This window comes from Triticum dicoccoides, chromosome 1B, assembly GCF_002162155.2.
Source record: "Triticum dicoccoides isolate Atlit2015 ecotype Zavitan chromosome 1B, WEW_v2.0, whole genome shotgun sequence".
Taxonomy (NCBI): Eukaryota; Viridiplantae; Streptophyta; class Magnoliopsida; order Poales; family Poaceae; genus Triticum; species Triticum dicoccoides.
This window is the reverse complement of record NC_041381.1, coordinates 141314244-141336082: the sequence shown is the minus strand read 5'-3', so window position 1 is coordinate 141336082 and position 21839 is coordinate 141314244. Positions and strand designations below refer to the sequence as shown.

Here is a 21839-nt window from a genome sequence, read left to right as displayed (position 1 = left end):
TCAGATAAACCTTCGGGTTCTGCTGCCCCTGCGGTGAAAATTAAGTTGTTGCCTTATGAAAAAGTTGTTGTTGCTTCCAAGAAGGCTAAGACAATTGTTCCTGCTTCCATAGAGGAACCGGAGTATGACTTTGATCTCATTTTTGATATCATTGAAGGTGCTTCCTATGATGCAAGGCCATATGATTTGAGCAGCTTGGGTCGGCCTAAAGAAGTTACCAAGATGGTAGCAAAACACTTTTTCAAGCTGAAAGAAATCACCAATGAACTGAACCAAGCTATCGAGGACGAGAAGCTCCTTTAGCAAATGAGGAAGGGTGCCAAAACTGAGTGTGAGAGAAAAGACATAAACAAAGGGATTCTTGAGATTACCAAAGCCCTCACTGTAATGAGAAACAACAAGATTGTGTGGCACTCCAAGATGAAGATGGATGTCTCTCAGCTTTGTGATCAAAGAAATCCTGAAACTAAATGGCAAGAAGATCTTGCTCGTCGAAGAGAAATGGAAGAGAAGCGTCAGAAAGCACATGCTAGAGCCAACAATCCAAAGGCTGTCAAGGATCATCGTATCCAATCCATCACAACCTATGCCCCTGTTGACTCATGTGCTCCACTACAACAGATACCACCATCCCCTCTTCATGAGGAAGAAAGCAGGCAGCAAGCCGAGCCAGCAGTTGTGTCTCCAGTTGTTGCTCAAGAAACATATGCGATAGAAATGTTTCTAAACTAGAATGACAAAGAGAATGTCGTGCTCGAGGAGCATGCCCCTGAAGAAAAAGTTGATGAAGAGATTGTTATGGAAAAGGCAGTTTCATCGCCTTTGAAGGAAAGTCACGTTGAGGCCTCCAGATCCATCAAGGAGGATGATAAGGTTGAGGGGGAGCAAGGTGCTTCCCGAGGAAATACCACCCTGGTCTCCTCATCTGGTGCCCCTACCTAGATGGAAGTTGATCTCGCTCTTGGTTCTTTGGCTTCACAGCCAAAATAGAAAGAAAAGAAAGATGAAGAGCCCATGGCTCATGAAGAAGATGCACAAGCAGCTGTTCCATCAGCAAGATGTACCACCAGTTTTGCCACTGCAAACCAAAGAAGAAGAGGTAGTGACTCGAGTAACTGAAGAAGTTGTCGTGCCTCCTACAATTGAGAGTTCGCCGAAAGAAAAGGCCCTAGTGCCTGAGAATGAGAAAGCCGCTGAAGGAGTTCCAACGAAAGAAATTGAAGGACGGACTAGTGCTCCCATGCCTCCAGCTCCAGTGAAAGCCAAAAGGCCGCCTGTTCCTTTGAAGCCAATCGATGAAAATGCACCAGCTTCTGATGATGTTCAGCCGATGGAAATCAATGATGATGAAAATTGGAAAAATCCCCAGGAATCATTTCCATTGTTTCCAGCTGAGTACGGCCCCAATGGCCCTGCATTTAATGAAGAGCTTAATTTCTCAAAGCTTGCATTCTTTGGGGTCAACCCTTATGAAGGAGAAAAGACTTCACCTTCACCGAGGTTTTGGACCGAAGAACAAGCTGTATATTATGCTCGGATCTTGTTTGGGAAGGACATAATTTTCAATCGCAAGATATTGAACTTCGCTGAGCTTGAAAACATGCCATGTTTCCTTCATGCAATCGACATATTGAACATGCTCTCTTGAAAGGGTTCATGCGTTTTAATCATGGCTGGAACATATAGATTGTCCTTCTATTCTTTGCCACACTATATATTTCAGGAGAACTTGGAGATACCTCATCCTGGACTCTTGAATGGATGACTGGCAGAGAAAGGATTAAATGTTTGGCAAATCACTTTTTGAGCATGATAAATCTTCCATGATGTGAGTTTGAGGAGGATAGAGAACACAAGCTCCATTTCTAGAATGTGTCTGAAGAAAAACTCCAACTTCTGATGGATTCCACCATGGTTAGTGATGAATGCATTGATGTTGATTCGAAAAAGTTGGCCTATGAAAACAAAGTGTTATTTTATATTCTATGCAATACTTTCACACCAACAAACGTATTGAAATCCATCAAAGGCATTGTGGGAAATACACTTCTGGCTATGTCTCAAGGAATCAAGTTTGATATTCCAGACCTTTTCATTCGAAACCTTGCTTGTGCAGTTGACAACCCTTAGTCTTTGAAACCCTATTTTCCATGGATCATGATCGCGATCGAACAACTCACAAATGAGAAATTCTTCTGGGCTTTCCTTCCAAAGATATTCATGCCACCAGTTCGTGATACTCTGCACATAGTGAAAGATAGTGGAAAAGGGAAGGAACCTGTTGGCTCTGCTGCTAATGCTTCTGCATCTGAAAGTGCACCGAAGATCAAGAAGGCCAAAGTGGTAATCCCTCGTGAAGAAAATCCATCTCTTTATGAGATCCGCATTCGCACTCGGCAGACACTGGAAAGCCACATCAAGCTGGATAGAAAAGAAAAGCTGGATTTAATGGCTGAGCTGAATTTGCTTCATAATCATACTCGCCAAATTCTTCTGCATGAGAAGGAAGCAAAGAAGTGCTCATGGAATCTGTTAAGGAAGCATTACTCTCGAAAGGATTTATCCAAAAAGGGCATCTTGAAGGATTATGACTATTTGGATTTACTCGCCGTTCCTCATATCCGAAGGCAAACTCCAGCTCTCCCAAACCGTTATACCTCAACAAATATGTTGTTTGTTAGGCATGATGATAAAATTGCAGATACAGCTGGCACTCTCATCTACAAGCCAGATGTTCATCGCTCCAAGTCTTCCAGAGCCCAGTCTGACACTCTTGCTTTTGCCTCAACCATTCCTCACTCTTCGGACTCTGAGTTGTCGAGTAGTTTTAATTTTGATTCTGAGCATTCTCCCACGGAATACTTCCTCGTGTGTTTTCTCATCCTTTTTGACACTTGTTGACAAAAGGGGGAGAATTACATCAAGTGATATGATACGTCTCCAACATATCTATAATTTTGATTGTTCCATGCTATAATATTATCTATTTTCGATGTTTTATATGCATTAATATGCTATTTTATATTATTTTTGGGACTAACCTATTAACCTAGAGCCCAGTGCCAGTTTATGTTTTTCCTTATTTTTGAGTTCTACTGAAAAGGAATATCAAACGGAGTCCAAACGGAATCAAACTTTCGCGATGATTTTTCTTGGACCAGAAGACACATGTAGGACTTGGAGAAGAAGTCAGAGGAGTCCCGAGGAGGCCACAAGCCTTAAGGGCGCACCCTTGGGGGGCCCTAAGGGCTTGTGGGCCCCTCGGAGCTCCTCCAACCCTAATTCTTGGCCTATAAGTTCAGAAATATTCCCAAATGACCAAAAGCGTCCACCAAAATATTGAAAGTGCCCCTAATCCCCGGGCATTATTTGTAATTCATAACAACATATAGCTCATTGAACTAATATCCATTCAAGTTCAATATTTTAGGTAGTTCAATGAATGGCATGGCATGGACTAGAGATGTGGACCCCTCAAAATGCTAAGGACACATATTGGCAAAAGCTCAAGACTCTTCATTTATATTTTAGTGATCCAAGATCACATTGAGTCCACATGAAAGGCATACTATTAAAAGGGGATGAGGTGTTTCTTAATGGTCTACTTGCTCAAAATGCTTAGTGATATTGCTCCAAATCCCTCAACCACTTTCTCATTTCCAAATATGTCCAAAACTCAAAGTCAAACTCGGCCCCACCAAAATTTTCTATCCGGCGCCACCGAGTCCAGTTGAGATAGCCACTGCCAGAAACCCTAACAGTTTAGTCACACCGATACGGATCTCGGTCTCACCGAGATGGCCTTGCAACCTCCCTGTGACTTGTAGCACTCTTTTGGTCTTACCGAGTCAGTTCAATCGGTCACACCGAGTTAGCTTGACATCCACTCTTTTGTCCTATTGCTTCATTTTGGTCTCACCGAGTTGATGCAATCTGTGCCACCGAGTTGAAGTTTTCCCTAAGCCCTAGCACATCGGTCACACCGATTTGTTCCAGTCGGTCCAACCGAGATTCCTAACGTTCACATTTCGAACTAAATCGGTCTCACCGAGTTCTTCTATTCGATCTGACCGAGTTGGGTCAAATGTGTGTAATGGCTGGATTTTATGTGGAGGCTATATATACCCCTCCACCCCATCTCCATTTGTGAGAGAGCCATCAGAACATGCTTACAGTTCCACTACTCATTTTTGGAGAGAGAAGCACCTACTCATGTGTTGGGACCAAGATATTCCAATCCTACCACAAGAATCTTGATCTCTAGCCTTCCCCAAGTTGCTTTCCACTCAAATCATCTTTCCACCATAGCCAAATCTTTGAGAGAGAGTTGTTTGTTGGGGAGACTATCATTTGAAGCACAAGAGCAAGTATTTCATCATCAACACACCATCTATTACCTTTTTGAGAGTGGTGTCTCCTAGATTGGTTAGGTGTCGCTTGGGAGCCTCTGACAAGATTGTGGAGTTGAACCAAAAAGTTTGTAAGGGCAAAGAGATCGCCTACTTCATGAAGATCTACCCAAGTGAGGCAAGTCCTTTGTGGGCGATGGACATGGTGGCATAGACAAGGTTGCTTCTTCGTGGACCCTTCGTGGGTGGAGCCCTCCATGGCCTCGCGCAGCCATTACTCTTCGTGGCTTGAAGTCTCCATCAACATGGATGTACGATAGCACCACCTATCGGAACCATGCCAAAAATCTCCATGTCTTTATTGCGTTTGCACTCTCGAATACCTTCCCTTTACCTTCATATGCAATGCTTTACATTCCGCTGATATACTCTTAGAATTGCATGTGTAGGTTGATTGCTTGACTTGTACTAGTTGCTAAATCTGCCAACAACTAAAATTGAGAAAATGCTAGATTTTTATTTGGGCAAGTATTCTAATCACCCCCATCTAGACCTGCTTTCAATCCTACAAGTGGTATAAGAGCTTTGGTCTCCATTTGCCTTGATTTCCATAGCTTTGGTGATCATAGCCTTGGTTTCACAACCTAGGAGAGTATGGCGTCTAGCGAGGGAAATTATCACCGTAGAGGTCCTTACTTTGATGGTACTAATTTTGCTAGTTGGAAGCGTAAGATAAAAATGCATATTCTTGGTCATAACCCCGCCGTTTGGGCTATTGTGCACATTGGCTTGCAAGGTGACTACTTCGAGGATGGAAGATAACCAGATCGTGAAGCGACAGGGAAGAATTGAAGATGTTGCAACACAATGCTCAAGGTTGCGACATTCTCTTCAATGGATTGTGGCCCGAAGAATTCAACAAAATGAGCCATCTTGAGAATGCAAAGGAAATTTGGGATACTTTGGTTGATATGCACGAAGGTACTGGGTCCGTCAAGGAATCCAAGTTGGATGTGCTTCAAAGTTAACTTGACAAGTTCAAAATGAAGGATGGTGAAGGAGTCACTGAGATGTACTCTAGGCTTGCTCTCATCACAAATGAGATTGCCGGCTTAGGAAGTAAAGAGATGACTGACAAATTCATCATCAAGAAGATCCTAAGAGCCTTGGATGGAAAATATGACATCCTCTGCACATTGATCCAAATGATGCCCAATGACAAAGATCTCAAGGCCATGGAAGTCATTGGTAGAATTGTTGCTCATGAGATGTCACTCAAGGATAAGGAAGAGCTCCACCACAAGTCAAGTGGTGCTTACAAAGCCTCATGTGATGCTCCTACAACATCAAGTGAAAAACAAGTCTTCAATGAAGAGTTGATCTTAATGGTGAAGAACTTCAACAAATTCTACAAGAATATAAACAAATAGAGAAGTTTCAAGTCAAGGTCCCACAATGACAAAATATCTTCTAGTCGTGATCGTAATTGCTACAATTATGGAAGACCCGAACACTACTCCAATGAGTGTACGACTCCCTACAAGAAAAGAGAAGATTCACCTAAGAGGAGAGGTAGAAGAGATGAATAACTACAAAGAGAGAGGACTAGTAGAGATGATCGTTATGAACGAAGACCCTCTTGTAGAAGCAAGGATTCAGAAAGGAAGGACAAGCCATCAAAGAGCTACACATGACGAAGACATCAAGATCACGTTGGTGAATGGGTATCTAGTTCCGACTCCGACAACTACTTCGAGAGAATCTATCATTCCGACTCTGAACACATTCAAGATGAAGGTGTTGCCGGTCTTGCACTTGTGTCAACCAACTCCTACGACATATTTGACTCACCAAATGAAGGAATTGGAAGATGCTTCATGGCTAAAGGCCCCAAGGTATCACACCCTGAGTATGTTGATTTCAATAGTGATGAGGATGATTTGCTAGGTGATGATGATTTACTTGTTGACAACACTAGTGATGAAAACTATGATGAAATTTCTATTAATCATGATAATCAAGATGAAACGAATGACAATGATAAGAAGGAGATTGAGTGTCTAAATAAAGAACTAAACACTCTTAAGTTAGCTCATGAAGCAACTCTAGAGGATCATAGAGAGCTCCTAAGGACTCATGAGAAGCTATGCTTCAAGAAGCTAAATTTAGAGAAAGAGCACGGGTTCCTAAAAGCTATCAATGATGATCTTCGAAAGAAGAGTTCTTCTTACATTGCCAAGTGTTTACTCTTGTCTACTTATATGCCACAAGTAAAATCTAGCAATAAGATCAAGAAAGATTCCTCTTCTAGTAGTAACAATAATAATCTTAAATCCAATATTGTTGCTTCTAGTAGTTCTCTTGATTCCACTAATGATTCTCTCTTAGCCAAGTTACACTTGAGCAAGAAAATAGCTTATTGAAGGGAATTATAGAGAAATGTGTTTACAAGAGCCTTGTTGGAAGTAAGCAATTTGAGGAAATTGTACACAAGCAAGGAAGACACCATAAGTATCAAGGTGTTGGTTTTGAACGAAAGTTCAAAGGCAATGGACTTGAGTGGGAAGAAGATAAATACCCCAAGACGAAGTTTGTTCCTCAACAAGAGATGTATGATCACACTTCTTTCAAGGGAACACAAGCTCAAGATGATCTTCCACCACAAGACCACAAGCTAAAAGGCAAGGAAAAGCTTTAAGAAGAGATTGATTCATTTGAAGATGCTCCTAAGGCCATGGTCAAGTGGGTTCCCAAGACTACATCAAGTTCTACTTTATAAAGTACGACTACAACTCCAAGGATTCCCATCAAGTTGATGTGGATCCCAAAGAATAAGAACTAGAGAGTTCTTGAGGGTGACTCCGCCAACAAACTTCACCCTTATTCACTTTGGCAAGGACATGTGCAATCAAATTTCATATCTTGCACTAGTTCATGGAGTCACAAAACCTCTTGCTGGTAAGGACAAGATAACATAATGCTTTCATGGACATCATCACATTTGAGTTTCACTCTATATCTATGGATATTCTTGCATGTTCCTCGTGGGACTAACCCGTGTAGGTATTGAAATTACAACTCACTCCAATGGATTGCTCGATCTACATCAATATTGACAATCCACATCTTCACTATCTACATGAAGTCATCATCGACAAAACCCAAGGTTAGTTCATCCCTCTAAGGGGGGATATCACATCTAGGGGGAGCTTTGCTCTAAGAATTGAGCTAAAGCAACTCTAATGGTGTGAACACAACAATGCTTTATGTAAAAGTGGTAACCCCACTTGTGCTTAAACGATGAGTATGACCTATGATCAAACGTTCTAATTTGACTTCCAAGTCAATATACTCATATATAGATGACCTAGTCATCACCAATTGCTTGATAGATGCTAGATTGTATGTGCATGCTTTGCCACATGTTTTATTTGCTATCTTATTGTGTAAGCATGTTGAATGCATAATTTTCCCCATTCGAGGACGTCCATTTGTAGTTTTGCTTGTTTTTTTCTTTACCAAATGGATGGACAAGAATGCCTAAGTACTCCCTCTAGCTATTTATGATTTTTCTCGTCTCAAACTCTATTCATGCTACATCACAAAGTTTGAACAAGTCTTTCGGACCCTCCGGGTGAGGAGCACTTTATTGCACTCAGTACAAGTGTTTGATTGTTTGTGCAAGTGCATAGATTGGAGACTTGCTTGTACCTCCTACTGGATTGATACCTTGGTTCTCAAACTGAGGGAATACTTATCTCTACTTTGCTGCATCACCCTTTCCTCTTCAAGGAAAAAACCAACACAAGATCAAGAAGTAGCATTTATCGGGGTTCTTGCAGGATGTTTTCATCCGTTTTGGTTTTCCCTTGAACAATTTTCTTTCTAAACTTAACACACCATGTTGGGGATATAACTCCGAGGTGTAACCCGCCCAGGAGGGGGTGGGTGACACCATTGGCAGTTTAATATGAAAAGGCCCGAGGAGGCCCAAGGCATGAAGATGGTGGCTCATAGAGGCAGGCCAGGTGAAGGCCCAAGACACGGGCCTGTGAACCGCCTTATGGTGGCTTGCCTTGTAAGGTATAGCTAGATAACAACTGAGCCGGTCACGTTGTGTGAGCCGGCGAGGACTTTGTAAGCCTCTGGGTCTCAACCTGTGTATATAAAGGTGAGACCCGGCAGCGGGTTAACTCAAGAAACAAGCAATCGATAACTAGGTCAAGCGTATTCGCTCCCTTGTAATCAAAACTTAAGCAATACAACTAGAAGCAGGAAGTAGGCTTTTACCTCCACCGTGAGGGGCTGAACCTGGGTAAACTCTTTGTGTCCTTTGTCCCGTTCAACCCCTTCAAGCTAACCTAGTCGTGATGGCTCCACACCTAAGTCCTTTCACTAGGGCATCTGCTGTGACAAACCCACGCTAGTTGGCGGCCACCATGGGGATCTCGCACGGTGGTTTCGAGTTCTTGAAGGGCAGCTTCTCAGGGATCAATGGATACGCCGTGGGCCGTATGACCAAGAGCCTCCGTGGCATGATCTACATCTACCATGCTGGCAAGGGTCCCGAGGTCGATTCAATTGAGTATGGGTATCGGGTCCCCTTCGGAGGAATTCACGATTTCGTCGGCAAGATCGGCGAGTCATTGCCTGAGCCGGACTCCTGCACCGACAACATTGAGATGGCTTGGCGCGCGTGACCCGCCAAGGTCCAACCCGCCCGGAAGCGTGCCTTCGTCGGCTTTATTCACGGGGTGGACCTTGAGGAAGGTTCTGTGTCTGGTGGGGAGACATCCATCTACTCAGGTGATGAGTCTTCCACCGACGAAACCGAGTCAATTTACCGACTGCAAGACGGCGGGCTTGGGGGCTACTTTGATGGTGACAGTATTCCAGATTCCTATGAGCGGCCGAGTAGGGATGCTATCTTCATGGCTGGTATGCAACAAGTGCTGAACTCATCAACCGCCGCGGCTATGACCTCCGGCTCAACGGCTGCTGCGATGGCCGGAGTGAGCGGCTCTGCGCACCCGTCGACTTAGGTCTTATCCGAACTTCTGGATGCTTTGGCGACTCTGCTAACCATAGAAGTAACTCCGGCGACTCAAGCAGAACATAATGTGGAAGTTGCGAAGCTGCGTGATGAGGTAGCCAAGGCTAGGGGGAGCTTAACGCAGAGACTGTCAGGATGGCAACAGAGCGAGACGCCTTGGAGGCTGAGACAGACTAGATACGCGCGGAGGCCTTTCATTTAAGTTTGGACCAGAATGCATCAAACTCTATCCTACAGAGGAGGCACGAGAGCCGTTTGCCTCCGCAGTTTGAGGGGAGGAATCTCTTCACGATGCCCGATGCAGGGCCAACTAACCCGCCCGATGTGACCCGGGCTGCTGAGGCGCCTGTGACCGGAGGGGCAGCTCAGCCCAGCACAACAGACCGCCCTGTGTAGATTTAACCCCGCCTTAGCGAGTATCAACACCTCCGGGTCATTACTCGAACCTGCTGGATAACATGATTGCTACAACTTCACGGTTGGCAGCTCTTCCCATTAAAGGTGAGTCTCCTGTTGCGATAGAGGCCCGGAATGCTGTGGAACTTCTTCAGACGGCAGTTGGTCAGCAGGCAGCGCACTCCTATAGCCGTGAGCGAATCCATTCAACTCCGCGTTAGAGCCGAAGTTACAGCCTGTGTGTTGAGTCGCCAACGGTTTCCAGCAGCGAACGACATCGTAACCCGCCCCATGGGCATGCCCCGCCCCGTGGTGATAATAATATTCAGGCCCGACAGATCAGGCTAGAGTACGCCAAGAGGCAGAGCTGGCGGCTCAATTAGCGGCTCATAGACAACCTCAGCTAAACTCTTCTGTGTCTATAGAAGTAGGGATGACCTCTAGGATAGTTGGAGTGCCCTGTCTCGTGCCGGCTCTGCGAAATGAGTGTCTGCCCAAAGACTTTAAGGGTCCTCGTAAGGTGCCTAATTACACAGCTGATCAATCACTGGAGGCTTGGATTGAGAGCTATGAGCTGGCCATGGAGATGCTGGATGTTAACGATGTTGTATGTGCCAAGTATTTCACCATGATGCTGGATGGGCCAGCTCAAACTTGGCTGAAGGGGTTGCCTGCCAACTCCATCAATTCATGGGCCGAGTTGAAGGTGCATTTTATTCAGAATTTCAAAGACACGTGCAAGCAGCCCCTGTCGATCATCGACCTAGATGCTTGTGTCCAGCGCGAGGATGAGTCGGCGCACCACTGGGTGCGCCGGGTCTCGGCTGTTATCCATTCATCAGATAACATCAACGCTGGTTCTGTTGTTCAAATTCTGGAGAAAAAAAATACCGTTTTCACCCCCTCAAGTAGAAGTTAGGGCGGCTTAAGCATCATTGCAATGACATGAGAGAGCTCATGGTGGATCTTATCAAATACTCTGACTCCAATAACACTAAAGACCCTGGGTCCAATGAGGAGAAGTCCGGCAAGGGGAAGAAGAATGGCAATGGAAAGGGACAACAGCAAAATATGACAGGGCAGAATCAGGGCAACAATGGTAAACGTAAGCAATTGGATGGCGGGTCAGATTTTGTGGCCAACACCAATGCACAACATAGTACTCAATGTCGTAAGAACAGGCCGCAGTTTGGAGGACCAAAATTCAACCTGGAGGCGATGTTAAATGAGCCTTGTCCAAAACATAGTCTTCCGGATAGTCCATCAACTCATTTATGGAAGGATTGTTTTGTTATGAAGGAGTATAAAAATCCCGTCTATCTCCTGAATTGTAATAACAATAATGGTCCGCATGGCGGGTTAAGATCCGCCTCTCATGGCCCCGACTTTGGGCGCGACGGCTCAAACTCTGGCTATCATGGACAAGGTAATCAGAGCAGTTATAATCATCATCCCAATCAAAATAACCAGCAACAACAGTCAGGGTATCAGAGTAATCCTAAGCAACTTAACAATGGCCAATATCATGTTTTCACCACAAGACTTTGTAAGCGAGAGCAAAAGGTTCATAAGTGTGCGGTTAATACAGTTGAGCCGGCGGTACCTCGATTCTTACGGTGGTCAGAGCAGCCAATCATATGGAGCCCTGCGGTTCACCCGCCCTAGGTTGACAATCCGGGTCAGCTGGTGATGTGTGCTAGAACTACATCGTTATTTCCCCAGAGAGGAAGGGATGATGTAGTATAGCGACGGTAGGTATTTCCCTCAGTGATGAGACCAAGGTTATCGAACCAGTAGGAGAACCTCCTAACACCATGTAAATAACACCTGCACACAAATAACAAATACTCGCAACCCGACGTGTTAAAGGGGTGTCAATCCCTTTCGGGTACGGCGCCTCAAGATAGGCAAATAACGTGAGATAAAAGTGATAGATAAGATAAATAGATCGTGGAACAAATGAATTGCAGCAAGGTATTTTTGTATTTTTTGGTTTAATAAATCTGAAAATATAGGCAAAGAAAAATAGATCGCAAAGGCAAATATGATGAAAAGAGACCCGGTGGCCGTAGGTTTCACAAGTGGCTTCTCTCGAGAAAAATAGCAAATGGTGGGAAAACAATTATTGTTGGGAAATTGATAGAACTTCAAATAATCATGACGATATCTAGGCAATGATCATTATATAGGCATCACATCCAAGATTAGTAGACCGACTCCTGCCTGCATCTACTACTATTACTCCACACACCGACCGCTATCCAACATGCATCTAGTGTATTAAGTTCATGAAAAAATAGAGTAATGCAATAAGAACGATGGCATGATGTAGACAAGATCTATTTATGTAGAAATAGACCCCATCTTGTTAACATACGTGTCGTTTCCCTTTCTGTCACTGGGATCAAGCACCGTAAGATCGAACCCATCACAAAGTACCTCTTCTCATTGCAAGATAAATAAATCAAGTTGGCCAAATAAAACCCAAATATTAGAGAAGAAATACGAGGCTATCTTTCCCTACTAATAAATCGCTTATGGCTGCTGGTGGTACGTCGTCGGTGTTTTTGCATAAAAGTCCCTACGTTTCTAGAAATTTAACCCGCACTCCTTCTTTAAGTGGCTAATCTGACATAACCTTTCGATTTTTCAGAAAGGCCCTGCATTTTGCTATATTCAACCCGCGGTCCATATGTCTATGTCTGGGGCCGGATCAATGTGGGCAGGCGGCGACTCGAGCGGCGTTGGGACGGCGGCGGCGGTGGCGGCGGTGGCGACTTGAGCTTGCAGGGGCTGGGGAGGCAGATACGAAGGCGGGGGTCGCCGGAGCGTGGATTCCCGGGCGGATCCATGGCATCCGCGGTCCTGGGCAGAAAGGAGACGGGGAGGTGAGGGAGAGAAGAAGGAAGAAAGGAGGGGCTGTGCTGCGACCTAGGCAGGAGCTCACGGGAGTCGGGCGGAAGCGGGAGATGGAGGGATCCGGCGTGGCGGCGCGAAGTCCTTGCAGGTGGAGGCGGTCCTCCATGGCTGGCAGGAAGATCTCCAAGGCCATGGCGGGTGCTGAGAAATGTAGGAGAGGTTCCCTCCGTGGGGATGGGGGAAGATTGTCTACAGCAAGAGCAGACAATGGAGGTGGAAGTATGGAGAAGGATGGGACGATGTGCTTGCACTACTGCGACGGAGGGAAGGCGAATTGAGTGGTAGGTGGATGCTTTATGCTTTCTGAACTCTGTGAGTGTGAGTACAATCTGATTCATTTAATCTAAGTTAATGTAGTTTCAGATACCAAAAGGATTGTACAGTCAGACTGGATGACATTACGACTGAATTACCTTGCATCAGGTAATCTTGTGTTATATTGGCATCAGGTAATCTTCTGGCATTACGACTGAATTACATTTGGTACTGGTTTTATCTGCTGCTCATATTGTGCAGCTTATCTTGTTCTTCTATACACAGTTCAGATTGATGTTCTGAAGATTGAAATGTGTGTGCAGTGTCTTGGGCATCCGAGCTCTTCCTAGGAGTAGTCACTTCATGTGCATCTAGGGCATCCAATCATCCATCTTGCTGGTCCAGAATTTGTGTAAGACTGAACTATGTAAGGTTCCATTGTCTTGCAATGGAGCCGAGGAGCCTCCCTTGTTTTCTATAAGAAAAAGAATTAAGTATCCTTTCCTCATCTCACATAAGCAAGAGAATACCGGCACACATATTCTAAGACTATCTCCAATATTGTTTGATTTGGAGCTCTTATGTGCAAAATTCACCAAAATGAATCACAATGCAAATGGTCCAGTCCCTTTTTATTTTCATGGATCCGTTGTATATTGATTTTTGCCTCAAATGCTCTATAACAATCGTATCGCTTGCTGGTGTAGCCATCTATCTCAGAGCAGCAGTTGGCAAACCAAATCCAAGGTGCAATCTTTTTCCGGTAACTAATATAGTGGCATATAGTATTGTCTTAAAAACATGCATAATTGGTCATACCTATCATACCAATCTTAGAACATGTTTTGAATTCAGGTAAACTTAGGAACATGTATCTTGGTAGTTTGAACTTGAACTCTATTTGGTCCTAATAAGGCGATATGGTTACATAGCTGATTGACATATGCACAATCATTTTTTAAAGAAACAGAAATAAATAAATTCAACATTGAATTAGTAGAACATGATGGTGTGTCCTGTTCCATCCGTCCCTGGCTCGTTAACATTGAAGGTGCCGTCTGCTGTGGTCATCAGAGGCATAGCTGCCCGTACTCATCACAAGTTGTTGGCACTGGATTTATTATGTAAACTCAATGATTTTGCTTGCTAGATTTCCTTCAATTTTTGACCCACAACGAGGAGTATTACGAGGGCCTGGACAAACTTGATTAAATTAGTTTCTATTTTGGTATAGGTGGGACCATCACTTTGGGATGTTTTTCCAATCTGCATGTGCAATTGTGCATGACGATCCTAATTGTATATGTTGGACATATTCATGTTGAGTATATGTTGAACGCATGATTGTTAAACCACTATAGTATGTATACCCCGTTGCAACGCATGAGCTCGAGGAGAAGAGGTAGGGAGAAGAAGGAAGGGTGCCGCAGGGGCGTAGCGGTGCAAGGGCGCTGGTCTTGTGCGCGTGGAGCATCTCTCCTTGGGCGGTTGCGCTGGTTGGTTCGGCACGCAAATGCCCACCTTGCCCACGTTCGACAACTCATCGCCGGCGCGGAAGACATGGACTCCTACCACAGAGAGCTCGCATGCCCTGCAGCGGCTGGAACTGGCTGAAGGTCATCCCGCATCCTCGACTTCATCCTTTCCTGCGCCCTCCTCCATCCACGACCTCTGGTACACTACTTCTCCTCCCTGCCCTCTCCTTCCCAATCCACCATGTAATTTCTCTGTTCGCAGTCTCGGCCATCCTGAATTTGGCTTGCTTCCCCTTCGTAGCAAGTACTCCGTCGGATCTTAAATATAAGTCTTTTTAGAGATTCTAATTTGAACTCTAAAATGAGTTAATCTACACTCTAAAATATGTCTATATACATCCGTATGTAGCCCCTATTGAAATCTCTAAAAGTCTTATATTTAGAAACGAAGGGAGTACCAACTAGGACTTATGCTACTCCCAGCTCGAGCTCCACAAGCACGTTACTCCAGGTCTACGTCCTCAAGGTATGGAACTTACACTACCTCTCTGCACCAGTCGATGGCCCTGGACTAGCTGTCCCAATGGCCTTGTCGCCTCCCTCGATCCCTCATGTTTCCTTCCACGATGTAATAGATATAGCAATTTTTTTATTTGTTGAGAGATAAATGTGCCGCAATGTAAATAGGCTATGCTAGGAGTTCAGTTGCCCAGGGAACGAGAATTTGTCCATGATACTCTGACTGAACCTATTTTCAGGATCAGAACTAATGTTTTCAGATGTCACCTTATGAAGTTGCTTCATTGTTGACGAGTTAATGTCTTATGCAACCCTGCCATCTACAATTTGCCAGTCAGAAGGTGACCTGAAGCTTAAAATAGAGAAAATGACCATGAGCTCTGTCAAGTAAGATATTTTCTATATCGAGATGCCTTAGGCTCATAGTCCCCTTTCTGTTCTCTACGTCCTTGCTCATTGGTTAATTCGGGACAACAGTTTGTCCGATCAATCTATGTTACTTTTCTGAGTTTAGATTGTTGCCCCTTAGAAATTTTTGAATCAATGCATCAGAATGGTTTCTTTGTTGTTTTATGTGGATATGGATTCTGGTCATATTTTTACACATTAAGGATTTTGAGTGCGATCTATGTAGTCACTGAAACCTAATGTGCACAGTGTGTACATGTAGCTAATGTATTTGATTCTGAAATAAAACATATTTTTTCTTTAGATTGTGTTCTTTAGATTGCATGCATGCATACACCATGTTTCTGTTTTGGTACCAGTAAAAAATGTTTATTTGGAGAACGATCGAGCAGTAATTCCCATTTGGAGGCAAAGAGCATCCTCCTTGCACCAGTGCGCTGGATGACTACATCATACCACTTCTCTTAACCTGCGACTGGCTCTCTGCTATGGGCATAAGGGTCTGATTACATAACATCAAGGTTTGACCAATGTACCCATTTGTTCTGAAATTAGATTATATAAGGGTTATCAAATTGTCAGAGATTCGAGCCCAACGATAAGAAGCATTTGGAGCTGCAAATGTGACATTTATTTCTTGAAATACCTACATCTTATATTATGACTGGTTGTTCTTTTTGCAGGGCTTAGGACTAATTCTAATGATGTTAAGCTTGATATATAGGTATGGCAACAGAGGTTGCTGGATGTTAACTGTTAATCACAATGTATCAGTATTAATTATATGCTATTGTTTTTCTAGATTCAAAGTAGTACATTTTTGGGTAGAAAGACAATACGAACTTTGTCTCTGATGTAATCATTTTGCACTCAGTACGGTTGTGTTCCATCTGGCAGGCTGCCTGCACATGCAATAATTTGATTAAGGATGACACGAATTTGGGAAGCATGTTGCTGTACTTGCGAATAAGCTAAACTGACAATGGCAATGGCGCATGAAACGTCATGATGCAGAGCAGGATGGGTATCAACCAGGACATGGTGAGGAATTAAAAACATACATAATCATTTCGTTATTTTTCTCGGTGTATCCCGTTGCAACGCACGGGCAATTTTCCTAGTAATCAATCATGCATATAAGAGATCAAAGAAGACTCAAATAAATTTCATGGATAAAAACATAGATCTGTTCATAAACTCAAAGTTCATCGGATCCCAACAAACACACCGCAAAAAGACTTACATCATATGGATCTCCAAGAGACCATTGTATTGATAATCAAGAGAGAGAGAGAGAGGAAGCCATCTAGCTACTAACTACGGACCCGTAGGTCTACAAAGAACTACTCACGCATCATCGGAGAGGCACAATGCACATGATGAACCCCTCCTAGATGGTGTCCAGATTGCTGGTGTTTCTGGACTCTGTGGCGGCTGGAATTGATTTTCATCAACTCCCCTAGGGTTTCTGGAATATTGGGGTATTTATAGAGCAAAGAGGCGGTGCGGGAGGCCAACAAGGAGGGCACAACCCACCAGGGCTCGCCTGGGCCCCCAGGCACGCCCTAGTGGGTTGTGCTCCCCTTGGAGCTCCCCCAGGTGCGTTCCTGGCCCACTAGATGTCTTTTGGCCCAAAAAAAATCCACAAAAAGTCTCGCTACATTTGGACTCAGTTTGGTATTGATTTCCTGTGATGTAAAAAACATGCAGAAAATAACAACTGGCACTGGTCACTATGTTAATAGGTTAGTACCAAAAAATGATATAAAATGACTATAAAATGATTGCAAAACATTCAAGAATGATAATATAACAACATGGGACAATAAAAAATTATAGATATGTTGGAGATGTATCAGCACCCCCAAGCTTAATTCCTGCTCGTCCTCAAGTAGGTAAATGATAGAAACAAATTTTTTGATGTGGAATGCTGCCTAACATGTTCATCACATTTTCTTTTCTTTGTAGCATGGACATTTGGACTTTTATATGGTTCAAAGCAACAATCTAGTTTTGACATGAAGGTTTTAATACTCAAGCATACCAACAAGCAACCATGTCTTTTAAAATATCAACACTAAAGCAAGTTATCCCTAGCCCATTATGCTCAATCATTGATCCATTCATGAAACACACTCGAATATTAGCTACACCCAATGCTCAAATACGATCATAATGCCCCTTAGTTGGTGCTTTATAAGAGAAGGTGGAGACTCAAATTCAAAATAAAAATTGTATAAGTAAAAGAAAGGCCCTTCGCAGAGGGAAGTAGGGATTTCTAGAGGTGCCAGAGCTCAAAGCAAAAAATTAAGAGATAAAAACATTTTGGGAGGCATACTTTTCCCACCAACGAAAATGACATAGAGCTCCCAACACTTTCCATGCTAGATACATCATAGGCGGTTCCCAAACAGAAAATAAAGTTTATTCCTTTTTCCACCAGTACTTTCACTTTCCATGGCTTGTCCATATCCATGGGTGCCCTCCATACCAACACTTTTCAAGGATTTTATTATTTGGCAACATAAAGTAGATTCATTTTTCATTTCAGGACTGGGCATTCCCAATACCTTTGCCGTACCCTCGTGCAATGACAAGTGAATAAACACTCATCATTAGAATAACACATCCATCATGGAAAATATTGGCCACCCCTCACTGCCTCGCGAGCGGTAGAGCATACAAAAGAGAAATATCTTTTGAAAATTAGAGATGGCACATGAAAATTTGCTTAGAACGGCACGGAAATTCTGCATATAGGTAGGTATAGTGGACTCATAAGGCAAAACCTCTTTAAAGGGTTTTGGATGCACAAGTAGTGATCATACTTAGTGCAAAATGAAGGCTAGCAAAAAAATCGAGAAGCGACCAACCAAAAAGCAAAAAATCTCGTACCCAAGCATTAAGCGTAAGTAACACCGAATAATGCACCACAAGCAGGATATAAATTTCATTGCATAACTATTGACTTTCGTGCTTGCATAGGGAATCACAAACCTTAACATCAATATTCTTAATAAAGCACAATTACTCATCAACATGACTCACATATCATATCGTCATATCTCAAAACCATTACTAAGAATCGAGTTTATTTTGTCCAATGATCTTCATGAAAGTTTTTATTATATCCTCCTTGGATATCTATCACTTTGGGACTATTTTCATATGTTGCTTTTGATAAGCTCAAACAAATATAAGTGAAGAACAAGAGCATAATTTTTCTTTCTCTCAAAATAATCTAAGTAAAGCAAGAGAGAATTTCTTCAAAATTTTACTAACTCCCAAATAAATCTAAGTGAAGCATGAGAGCATTTCTTCAAAAATAACAATGCACACCGTGCTCAAAAAGATATAAGTGAAGTACTAGAGCAAATCCATGGCTCTAAAAATTGAAGTGAAGCATAGGAGCAAGCATAGCATAATTTTTTTCTCTCTCAAAAAGGTGTGTCCAGCAAGGATTCAAGACATAAAACACAAAGCAAAACAAGCAAAAACTCATATCATACAAGACGCTCCAAGCAAAACTCATAATATGTGACGAATAAAAATATAGTTTCAAGTAAAATACCGATGGTTGTTAGAAGAAAGAGGGGATGCCGCTTGGGGGAATCACCAAGCTTAGTTGCTTGCTACTTCTTTGAATATTATCTTGGGGGTGCCTCAGGCATCCCCAAGATTAGCCTTTTGCTAACCCTTATTCCTTCATCCATGGTAAGATCACCCAAAATTTGAAAACTTCGATCACACAAAACTCAACAAAACCTTCGTGAGATCCGTTAGTATAAGAAAGCAAACCACTACTATAAGTACTGTTGCAACCCATTCATATTTTATTTTTGCATTATATCTACTGTGTTCCAACTTTTCTATGGCAAAAATCAAAGGAAAAACCATAGAATCATCAAAACAAGCACACAACACAAAGAAACAGAATCTGTCAAAAACAGAACATTCTATAGCAATCTGGCTACTTCGAATACTTCTGTAACTCCAAAAGTTCTGAAAAATTAGGACGACATGATTAATTTGTTTATTAATCTTCTGCAAAAATAATCAAGTCAAAATCACTCTTCAGATAAAAATGAAAAATAATTTCGTGAGTGCAAAAGTTTCTGTTTTTCAGCAAGATCAAATCAACTCTCACCCAAATCATCCCAAAGGCCTTGCTTGGCACAAACACTTATCTAAACCACAGAAACACATCTAACTAGAGGTATAATTGTGTAAACACTCAAGAACAGAAAGAAAAAGGCATAAATAAATTTTATTCATTGGGTTGCCTCCCAAGAAGCGCTGTCGTTTTATGCCCCTAGCTAGGCATTGGTAATTTTAATGATGCTCACATTAAAAGACAAGAATTGAAGCACAAAGAGAGCATCACAAAACATGTGACAAACATATTTAAGTCTAACATACTTCCTATGCATAGGCATATTATAAGAGAACAAATTATCAAGACAAGGAATTTCTAGCATGTGCAAGGTAGAAGAATAAAACATTAACGATATGAACATAACGAGAGGTAATTTAGTAACATGAAAAGTTCTACAACCATATTTTCCTCTCTCATAATAATTACATGTAGGATCATAATCAAATTCAACAATATAACTATCACATAAAATATTTTCTTCATGATCCACATGCATGCAAAGTTGACACTCTTCCAAAATAGTGGGATTATCATCAAATAAAGTCATGACCTCTCCAAACCCACTTTTATCAAAAATTTCATAAGATTAATAATTCTCAAAATATATGGGATTATTTTTAGCTAAAGTTGACACTCTTCCAAACCCACTTTCAATATTATCGCAAACATATTCATCATGAGGCTTAAATAAATTTTCAAGATCATAAGAAGAATCGCCCCAATCATGATCATTGCAATAAGTAGTGGGGATATCAAAATTAGCATCCCCAAGCTTGGGGTTTTGCATATTACTAGCTCAACTGATGTTAATAGGATTTATAATAAAAACATTGCAATCATGCTTTTTATTCAAGGAGCTATCATGAATAACTTTATAAATTCCTTCATTTAACACTTCATCACAATTTTCAGATTCACGAATTTCAAGCAAAATTTCAGAGAGATAATCAAGTGCACTCAAATCACTACAACCAGTTCAACATAATTAGGTCTCTTAAAAAGATTAGCTAGTGGATGAGGATTCATAAGGATTTTGGTTTTGGTTTTCCAATAAAACACACAATTATGCCAAACAAACAAGCAAACAAACCAAGAAAAACATAAGGGCAAACGAAAAAGAGGGCAAATAAAACGGCAAATTTTTGTGAAGTGGGGGAAAGGAAAATGAGAGTCAAATGGCAAATAAAGTAAATTGCAAGGAGATGAGATTTTTGATTAGGAACCTAGATGATGTTCATGATGTCTCCTCGACAATGGCGCCAGAAATAGCTTTTGATGTCTGCTAGAACTATGTCGGTATTTCCCCAAAGAGAAAGGGATGATACAATATAGCGACGGTAGGTATTTCCCTCAGTGATGAGATCAAGGTTATCAAACTAGTAGGAGAACCTCCTAACATCACGTAAACAGCACCTGCACACAAATAACAAATACTCGCAACCCGACGTGTTAAAGGGGTTGTCAATCCCTTTTGGGTACGGTGCCTCAAGATAGGCAAATAACGTGAGATAAAAGTGATAGATAGGATAAATAGATCGCGGAACAAATAAATTGCAGCAAGGTATTTTTGTATTTTGGGTTTAATAGATCTGAAAATAAAAGCAAAGGAAAATAGATCACAAAGGCAAATATGATGAAAATAAACCCGAGGGCCATAGGTTTCACTAGTGGCTTCTCTCGAGAAAAATAGCAAACGGTGGGAAAACAATTACTGTTGGGCAATTGATAGAACTTCAAATAATCTTGACGATATCCAGGCAATGATCATTATATAGGCATCACGTCCAAGATTAGTACACCGACTCCTGCCCGCATCTACTACTATTACTCCACAAATCGACCGCTATACAACATGCATCTAGTGTATTAAGTTCATGGAAAAATGGAGTAATGCAATAAGAATGATGACATGATGTAGATAAGATCTATTTATGTAGAAATAAACCCCATCTTGTTATCCTTAATAGCAACGATACTTACGTGTCATTTCCCTTTCTGTCACTGGGATCAAGCACCTTAAGATCGAACCCATCATAAAGCACCTCTTCCCATAGCAAGATAAATAGATCAAGTTGGCCAAAAAAACCAAATATCGGAGAAGAAATACGAGGCTATAATCAATCATGCATATAAGAGATCAAAGAAGACTCAAATAAATTTCGCGGATAAAAACATAGATCTGATCATAAACTCAAAGTTCATCGGATCCCAACAAACACACCACAAAAAGACTTACATCATATGGATCTCCAAGAGACCATTGTATTGATACGAAAGAGAGAGAGGGAGAGAGAGAGAGAGAGGGAGAG

The 21839-nt window shown here is 42.2% G+C and overlaps 1 long non-coding RNA gene across 2 annotated transcripts; it reads left to right on the top strand.

Moving 5' to 3' along the window:
* The first annotated feature begins 12587 nt into the window (after positions 1–12587).
* Positions 12588–16312, top strand: LOC119323785. 2 transcript variants are annotated; one of them, XR_005156500.1, is made up of 3 exons: positions 12588–12998; positions 13081–14646; positions 14891–16312. It is a non-coding gene; the product is annotated as an uncharacterized LOC119323785 (long non-coding RNA). The 2 variants fall into 2 exon arrangements; XR_005156497.1 differs by having other exon boundaries at positions 14879–16312.
* Positions 16313–21839: the final 5527 nt, after the last annotated feature.